The 8,840-nt window shown below is 56.1% G+C and overlaps 1 pseudogene across 1 annotated transcript; it reads left to right on the top strand.

The window, feature by feature from the left end:
• Nucleotides 1-330: 330 nt before the first annotated feature.
• LOC111937518 (GTP-binding protein Rhes pseudogene) lies at nt 331-1,625 on the top strand (annotated as a pseudogene). The gene has a single exon (XR_015277935.1). The product of XR_015277935.1 is annotated as a GTP-binding protein Rhes pseudogene (transcript).
• Nucleotides 1,626-8,840: the final 7,215 nt, after the last annotated feature.

Raw genomic sequence — 8,840 nt, 5'->3', positions numbered from 1 at the left:
ATTTCACTTCTCCCCCTGCTTAAACATTTCACAAAAGCCACGGGCTGACAGCGGGACGAGGAGCTTCTGACAGGCGGGAGAGCTGATTTTCACCCTCCGGCCGAATATTTCAGCGCTTCGCTGGAGACTGCAGACGAGTCCCCGGGCCTGGGGACACCTCGGGGGTCGTGTCCAGCCCCCGGGCAGAGCTCGCCACGGCTGGGGATGGGCACGGAGCGGCCCCGGGGCTGTGCGGCCGGCCGGGACCGAGCTCCGCCCGGCTCCCCTCCCTCCCTCCCCCGGTACCCAGAGCCGGAGATTGGCCCGCCCGCTGCCGCATGCACGGGGGAGCCGAGATAAGAAAACCCGCCCGAGCCGCCGCTGTTGTAGAGTCCCCGGCAAAGCGGGAGAAGTTTTGCGGGGCGGCGGCACCAGCAGGGTCAGGGCGGGGAGGACGGACAGACGGACACACCGCGCGGGGCTGCAGCCACCCGGGGACAGCCGTGGGCTGAGCACCGGCCGCAGAGCATCCCGTCCCCTCCGTGCCAGCCATGTCCCTGGTGGCCAAGGAGAAGAACCACGTCCGCCTGGTTTTCCTGGGAGCTGCCGGCGTGGGCAAGACATCGCTCATCCGCCGCTTCCTCATGGACACCTTCGAGCCCAAGCACCGGCGCACGGTGGAGGAGCTGCACAGCAGGGAGTACGAGGTGTGTGGGGCCACGGTGAGGGTGGAGATCCTGGACACCAGCGGCAGCTACTCCTTCCCGGCCATGAGGAAGCTCTCCATCCAGAACAGCGACGCCTTCGCCCTGGTCTACGCCGTGGATGACGCCGAGTCCTTCGAGAGCGTCAAGAGCCTGCGGGAGGAGATCCTGGAGGTGAAGGAGGACAAGTTCCCTGCCATGGTGGTGGTGGGCAACAAGGCGGAGAGCGGCGGCGAGCGGCGGGTGCCGGCGGAGGATGCGCTGTCGCTGGTGGAGCTGGACTGGAACAGCCGCTTCCTGGAGACCTCGGCCAAGGACAACGAGAACGTGCTGGAGGTGTTCAGGGAGCTGCTGCAGCAGGCCAAGCTGCCCAGCAGGCTCAGCCCCGCGCTCTGCAAGAGGAGGGAGACGCTGCCCAAGGAGCAGGCGCTCAGGCCGCCCATGAACAAGACCAACAGCTGCTCCGTGTGCTGAGCCGGGACAGCCTCGGCCGAAACCTCCCCTGCTGCTCCCACCCCTTCCCTCCTCCTCCCCAGCCAGCCCGCAGGAGCCGAGGGGCTCGCAGGTGACAAGGAGGAGGGGGCTGGAAGGGATGCCGGTCGCTGGATGGGTGTGGGGAGAGGGGCAATTCCCAAAAAACCTGTGGGGGAGCTGGCAGGCAGCGGGCAGGGGGGACAAACGCCAGGGCTCTGCAGATGTGGGCACCTGCAGCCGTCCCAGGACGCTCAGGTCCGGTGTCCCCTTGTCCCAAGCAGCTGGAAGCTCCTGGCACGGCTCTGGCACCCACAGCACCTCCAGTGTCCGAGCAGTCCTGAGCCTGTCCCTGCTGTACAGAGTGTGATGGGGTGGTCTGTGCATCACTTTGGTTTTCTCTTGTCTCTGTTTGTTTGTTTTTTTAAAGTGTTCCCAATAAATAAATTGTAGCAAAGTGGAGCTGGAAAATGTCTCGGTTTCTTTCTCCTGTATTTCAGGTGCTGCAGTGTCTGCTGTCAGTGTTTTATGCTCTTTACCACTGTGTTTTGCCTTCCCTCCTCTGTGCTCCAGCCTCATGTGGAGTGTCCCGACACTGGAGGAGCCTCTCCAGCCTCCCCTGGCAGTGTCAGGACATTCAGAGTCGTGGTTTTTCTAATAATTTACCCACACTGAAGTTTTTAGCAAGCAGCAGAAACCAACAATAAAACACCTTCTCACCTCTGAGCGCAGAAAATAACAGCCAGCCATTAAAAGACAGCTGACCCACTGAAATAAAAACACAAGCATGTTAAAAGGAGATAATAAATGGCACGGGGGGAGGCACAGAAGAGCTGTGTTTGCTGTGCTGAGCGTGCCCTGAACTGATTTACTCTCCCCTCACACAGCCCAGCCTGGCTGTAATGAGCACTTAACCTGCTCAGCAGCCACACACACACACCAGAAATAGAGATAACAAAGCCTGAGGGACTAAAGAGTCACCCCCCAGATCCAGGCCCAAGGGAGATGGGCAGTTTGGGGTCTGCAGTCCCACAAACCCAGCCCTACAGTGTTCAGCTGAGGGGGGCACCTGGGGACTCCAGCCCCTTCCCAGAGGAGCAGGGAGAGCCCAGCCTCGTGGGACACCCTGCTGCCACCCCTCCCATGGGCACCAGAGCCACCACAGCGACCTCCAGACAGGCAAAATCCTCCTCCCAGAGCCTGGTGTGGGACAAAGCTGAGACAGGCAGCAGAGGGGCCAGGCAGGTGCCACCAGGAGCAATATTTGCCCTTCTGCTTGCTCTGGCAGGAGGAGAGGGCAGCTGGGGTTTGGGGGGAAAGCCTGGGGAGAGCAGGATCCATTCAGACATCCATCCAGACTCGCCCTGGCTCAGCTCTGCCCTGAAGCACCCGGTTGTCCAGAGGAGTTTTCTGTAACCCTGGGTACTCACAGCTCCTGTGGGTCAGGGGAGCAGCAGGTGGAGGAGCTCTGGCCTTCAGCAGCTGCTCCAGGAGTGCACAGGAGATGCAGTGGGTAGAGGAGGGGACTCCATGGTGATGGCCCAGGGCAGTCAGGGCTGCTGCAATGTCCAGGGGCACAGAATCCAGGGAAAATCTGTCTCCAGTGAGCCCTGTGACCAGCTGGGCTGGCACAACAGCCCAGGCAGCAGTGGCTGCTCTCCTGATCCTGTCTCTGGGGCTGGAGGGGTTTCATTGCCTGGGATCAGCTGAGGTTTGAGCTGGAGCTGCTTTTCTGTAGGTGGGCTGTTGTTATGTCCATGTGTAGAGGGGCCTGGGACGGGAGATGTTCTGCAGGGGACAGAGGGACAAAGGCTCTGCCCCTGTGGCTGCTCCTCTCCTGCACTGGGTGCTCTGGAATCCCAGCCCCTGGGGAGAGGTGAGGGATGTGCCAGGACACACCCCAGGGCTGCCCCGGCTGGTGCTGAGGTCTCTGGTGCTGTTTTCTCTACCAAAAACATCACAGTGAACCCAGGGCTGCTCTTCCCCTTCTCAAAATAGCAGAAAGATCTGGAACATCTTCCCGCTGTAACCCTTCCCCAGCTGGACCAGCTCAGCCAGCCCTGTCCCCACGCTCACCCCTCGAGAGGAGCTCCCTGTGATGCTCCTGTTCTGTTCTGTTCTGTTCCACATCATCCCATCAAGCGGCCCCGAGATGCCCACACTTAATTAGCGAGCACAAACAAGCGGGGGAGCCGGGGCTGCAGCTGCCCGGGCTGTGCTCCCCTGGCTCTGCTGGCTTTGCTCAGGCTCTGATTGATGCGGCTCCGACACCCCCGCCAAGGACACCCGATGGAGAGCAAAACATTTTAAAGCCAAAAGCGGCACTCACTCGTTGAGGGGGTGATTAAGGATGTTTGTCTTTAGGAGCTTCGGCCCAGCGAGCGCCGGGGAAGCGCTGAGTGCTCTGCAGAGAGCAAACCTCATCACATGAGCCCCATTAGGGCTCTCCCGGCAGGCTGGGATTCGGAGAATCGTGGAGTTGTTTAGGTTGGAAAAGACCTGGAAGGTGGCCGAGTTCCCTGGGCTGGAGAGGGCAGCGGGAGCATCCTCGGGGCTGCCCCGGGACAGGCGGCACCGGCCGGCTCGGGCTGGAAACCCCTGCGGGGAGAATTGCCTCTCTTCTCCCTGCTAACACCGACAGACTGAGAGGGAACAGCCTCGAGTTTCTCCAGGGGAGGTTTAGGTGCCGTATTGGGGAAAATTTCTTCTCCAAAAGGTTTGTCCAGCCCTGGCACAGCTGCTCAGGTGGAGTCACCATGGCTGGGGGGATTTAAAAGAAGGGTGGATGTGGCAGCTGGGGACACGGCTTAGTGGTGGCCTTGGCAGTGCTGGGTTGAGCCGTGACTTCATGACCTTGGAGGTGTTTTCCAGCCCTGGTGATTCCATGACTGATCCATGCACAGGCTCCCGGCTTGTCCCTCTCTCCTCAGCTCGCCCTGTGCTCGCAGAACCAGCCCCGCTCAGCCCCTGCTCTGCGGCACACGGAGCTCCTCCGACACCAGCCCTGGACACAGCATCCACCTGGACACAGCATCCACCTGGACACAGAATCCACCTGGACACAGCATCCACCTGGACACAGAATCCCCCTGGACACAAAATCCACCTGGACACAGCATCCACCTGGACACAGAATCCACCTGGACACAAAATCCACCCGGACACAGAATCCCCCTGGACACAGAATCCCCCTGGACACAGAATCCACCTGGACACAGAATCCACCTGGACACAGCATCCCCCTGGACACAGCATCCACCTGGACACAGAATCCCCCTGGACACAGAATCCACCTGGACACAGAATCCACCCGGAATTGTGTCCAGAAAAAGAATTTTATAAAGAAAGCGCCGCCAAGAGCCGGGCAGGGGCTGGGAGCGGCTCCCTGGCTCCACCCTGTGGGGACACCGGGAATTGCAGCCGGGGACCGCTGCCAGCACCGAGCCTGGCGACAGCGGGCTCCTCTGGGCGACCTCTGCGGCCACCAGCCCCTCTGCCATCAATCCCCTGGGACCAGCGGCCCTCTGACCACCCACCCTCTGCTCAGTGACCCCTCTGACCACCCACCCTCTGCTCAGTGACCCCTCTGACCACCCACCCTCTGCTCAGTGACCCCTCTGACCACCCACCCTCTGCTCAGTGATCCCTCTGACCACCCACCCTCTGCTCAGTGACCCCTCTGACCACCGACTCCTGCCACCACTGACCATGAGACCATCAATCCCCTATGACCCCCAACCCCTGAAAACACTAATCCTTGTGGCCACTGATCCTTGTGGCCACAGGCCCCACTGACCCCTGTGGCAATTGGATCCTCTGGCCACTGACCCCTGCAACCTCTGATCACCAATCCCTGTGACCACCAGCCCCTGTGGCCACTGATCCTGGTGACCGCTGATCCCTGCAAACACCAGCCCCTCTGACTGGACCCTTGTGACTGCCAGACCCTCTGACCACTGACCCCTGTGGCCACTGACCCCTATGACCGCTGACCCCTGTGGCCACCAGCCTCTCTGACCACTGACCCCTGTGACCACTGACCCCTGTGACCACTGACCCCTGTGACCACTGACCCCTGTGACCACCAGCCTCTCTGACCACTGACCCCTGTGACCACTGACCCCTGTGACCACCAGCCCACCGTGCCTCAGGCACGGGCTCCTGCAGATTTCTGCCCCTGACAGAACAGACTGCAGGAGCTCAGGGAGCCACCCACGGCAGGGCTCCAAGTGTTTGCAAAGAGGATTTACAGTCCTTTGCCTTTCAATTGACAGCTCAAAGCTCAGAGTGCTGAGCTTTGCTTGATACAAAGGCTTTTGAAAATCAAGAGGCTCCAGCGAGGAGCCCCAGCTGCTCTGCAAACACCTCTGTTCATGCCCTGCACCCTTCAGGGAATGCAGGCAGCCCTCGGGAGGGCTCTGACCCTGCAGGCTCATGGGCTACATGAGCAGGGCTGCTGCAGAACAAGAGAAGAAAAGTGGGGTTTGCTCCCCTGTGCCTTGAGCCGTGGCAGGGCAGTGCCCCCTGAGCCTGGGAGGGCAGAGCAGCTCCTGGGGCCAGAGGAGCAGGGCAACACCTTCAAAAATGCAGGAATCCCCACTCTAAGCAGTGGCTTCCCAGCTTTTCACTGCCCAGTCGATCATCTCCGTCCTGGCTCTGGCCTTAATCCCAGGGCAGCGGAACCCAGCTCTGTCTGTGCTGCAGAAACACCCCTGTCCCTTGTGCTGCAGTCCTGAAACCCACAGGGAGATGCCAAGGTGCTGGTAACCATTTCTTGTTTTGCAGGCTGGGAACTTTCAGAGATATTAGTGATAAATATGTAAAAGATAAAGAAAAGAAGTCTGGATAAATCCTCTGATTTGGTATTTCTGCTCTCAGGTGCCACACAGGACAGCAGCTGGACACAGAGCTGATCCCTCTGTGGTCCCACTGACAATGAAACCAGCTGACCACTTTTAAAAATGCATCAATTCTTGCTGTGCCAGGGGAATGCTGCACTTCAGATGTCTCATATTGACAAGAACTCTGAGAATAACCCCATTAGGAAAGTGTGATTTTGGCCTCCTAACTTTATGTGAAGTAGAAAAGGAAACTTCAACCAATTCCCTTTAGACTCACTCCAGGAAGTTTTCCTTTCTCATCTAAAGACAGTGCCCACATGTCCTAGAATACCTGAATTCTCTAAAACAGATCAAAAATCAGTGTTTGAGCTGTAAGGGCATAAGGATCACTATCTCTGCTGTGAGATGTCTGTACTAGATGACACAACCTCTCACCTTTGTACTGGGTCCTGGTTTCTTTTAATACTTTGCTTTTCCTTCTGTCCCACCCCAATTAAGGACAGAAGCAAAAATTACCTACACTGTGTCTTAAATGTCATATTATGAGAGTTTATTGTTTTGTGCTTAACTCCTACTAAATAACAAAAAATGGTTTTGTGCTGCAGACAGGGTTGTAAAGCTTTATTTCCATTAAACCCACTTTGAGTCTCTGAATGTCTGTGCTCAAAAGCAGCACCAAGGGCTGTCCAAAGACTTGTCCTGGGCTGCAGTCACTGGGTTCCTTTGCTGGTCCCAACTTGATGTCTCGTGTTTCAGAAGAAACCCCAGGAAAGGGATTTTTCCAAGAAAGGCGCTGCAGCAGCCTGGGGAAATGATGTTGAAACTGCTCCCAGCTGTGCTCCCAGCCAGGGTTCTGTAGAACCCATAATTCACAAACCCAAGGGGCAGAGAAAGATGAGGAGCAAGAAATGAAGGATGTGAGTCCAACACAGTGAGCTGGACACAGCTCCAGATCCACCTCACTGCATGCTCATGTTTACAGTGATGCTGTGGAGAAATGCAGCACTGAGCCAACAAGGAAACCAATTCTTTGGTTTGGTTGTTCTTTTTTTTTTGTTGTTTTGTTTTGTTTTGTTGTGTGTGTGTGGTTTTGGGTTTTATTTTTTTGTATTTTTTTATTTATTTATTTTTTAATTTGAGTAATTTTTAGCTCTTTCAGAAATGAGACTCCCCTATAAATCAGGCAGATCCCTGTGCAATTCCCTCCAGCCCCGTCCCTGGGCTCTCCACCCTCCCCACACCACCTCCATCCCACCTTGCGTGCTGCAGGCTCAGGGGAAATGTGCTGGGAAACAAATCCCGGCAGTTTTTTTGAAAATACTCATCAATAAAGGCATCACAGGGTGATCAGAGCTATCTGCAATCCTTTCCCTCAGGATTTGTGATTATCCCAGCAAACAGGCGAGGGCTGCTTAGCTGTGGGGCTGATGTCTGTCCCCTCCTCTGTCTTTCAGGTATTTTCTGTTTCTGCTCAATCTCCCACTGGGATTACAGCTCTAATTAGGCAATTTACAGACTTCACACAGGGAGAAGCTGCTATTCTTTACCTGTGGAATAATCACCTCCTCTGCCTTTATCAGAAGTTCCCTGTCATCTGTAGGGAGGGAAGAGATGGGAGGGACAGAGATGAGTGACAGGAGAGGCAGAAATTGGATAAAATAATGGAGTGAGCTTTTCCTGCTCTTGTCAGGTACTCCTGTGAGTAACACAGAATTGTAAAGCCTGAATATTACAACTGAAACAAGGAGGCCTTCTGCAAAAATGGAAAGGGAATCTGCTCTTCTCCAGCCCCATCAGTCACACAAGTCTGCAGCCTGCCTGAATAAGTTTTCAGTATAAATGAAGAATAAATTCAGATAAATTAAGAAGTGGGCAAAGGATCCAGGAGGTTGAACAACAGAAAAATTACAGAGGAATCTGCCACAGTTGTGAATATTAGCAAGACCATCTCCTGAACAAATTGAAGATTTAAAATAATAAAGTATTAACTCAGGACAGACAGATGGAATACAAACACCTCTCCCAGGTGTCAGCAGCTCCACAGGTAGGTTAAGGCAAACCCTCTTTACTAACAACCACATTTATTGAAAGCAAAGCAATCTCCCAGTTTATCTTGTTTTATAGCATTTTAATAACCCTGAAATCATCACTGCACCGGGACCACGTTTTCAGCAGAGTAAAATTTACAAGGGACAGTAAAAAACGAGCATGAGGGGGCACACACGGGACAAAATGTCAATGGAACATCCAAAATGTGAATGGAACATCCAAGATGTCAATGGAACAATCCAAAATGTCAATGGAACATCCAAAATGTGAATGGAACATCCAAGATGTCAATGGAACATCCAAAATGTGAATGGAACATCCAAGATGTCAATGGAACATCCTCCCGGGACAGCGGGGGCACCTGAGCAGCCCAAGCCAGGGGTGGCATCCTCGGGCAGAGAGCTGGAGCTCACCGGAGCCGGGATCTCTCCCCGGTTCCAGGACACACCAGGAGCTCCTGCCAGAGGGGCTGGGGAAGGGGGAGCCGAGGGCCGGGCACAGCCGCTGCTGCCGCTCTTGGGGTTTCACACGAGGGTGGAGGAGCCGTGAACCGAGGGGAGCTCCCGGGGCCGCTCCCAGCGCTGCCAGAGCCCGGCTCCAGCGGGCAGTGCTGGGGCTCCGAGCGCCTGGAGCTCCGGCTCTGCCTGCACAGCTCCGGGACCCGCTCGGACAGAGAGAGAGCGCGGCCGCACCCGCTCGGCAGCAGCTCAGGTGAAATGATGGCAGGAGATGCTCAGGTGAAATGATGGCAGGGGATGCTCAGGTACAGTAGCAGGGGATGCTCAGGTGTGATGAT

This window comes from Cyanistes caeruleus, chromosome 19 (assembly GCF_971803275.1).
Source record: "Cyanistes caeruleus chromosome 19, bCyaCae1.hap1.1, whole genome shotgun sequence".
NCBI classification, from domain to species: domain Eukaryota; kingdom Metazoa; phylum Chordata; class Aves; order Passeriformes; family Paridae; genus Cyanistes; species Cyanistes caeruleus.
The sequence above is the reverse complement of the archived record's forward strand: the minus strand, read 5'-3'. Positions and strand labels throughout refer to the sequence as shown.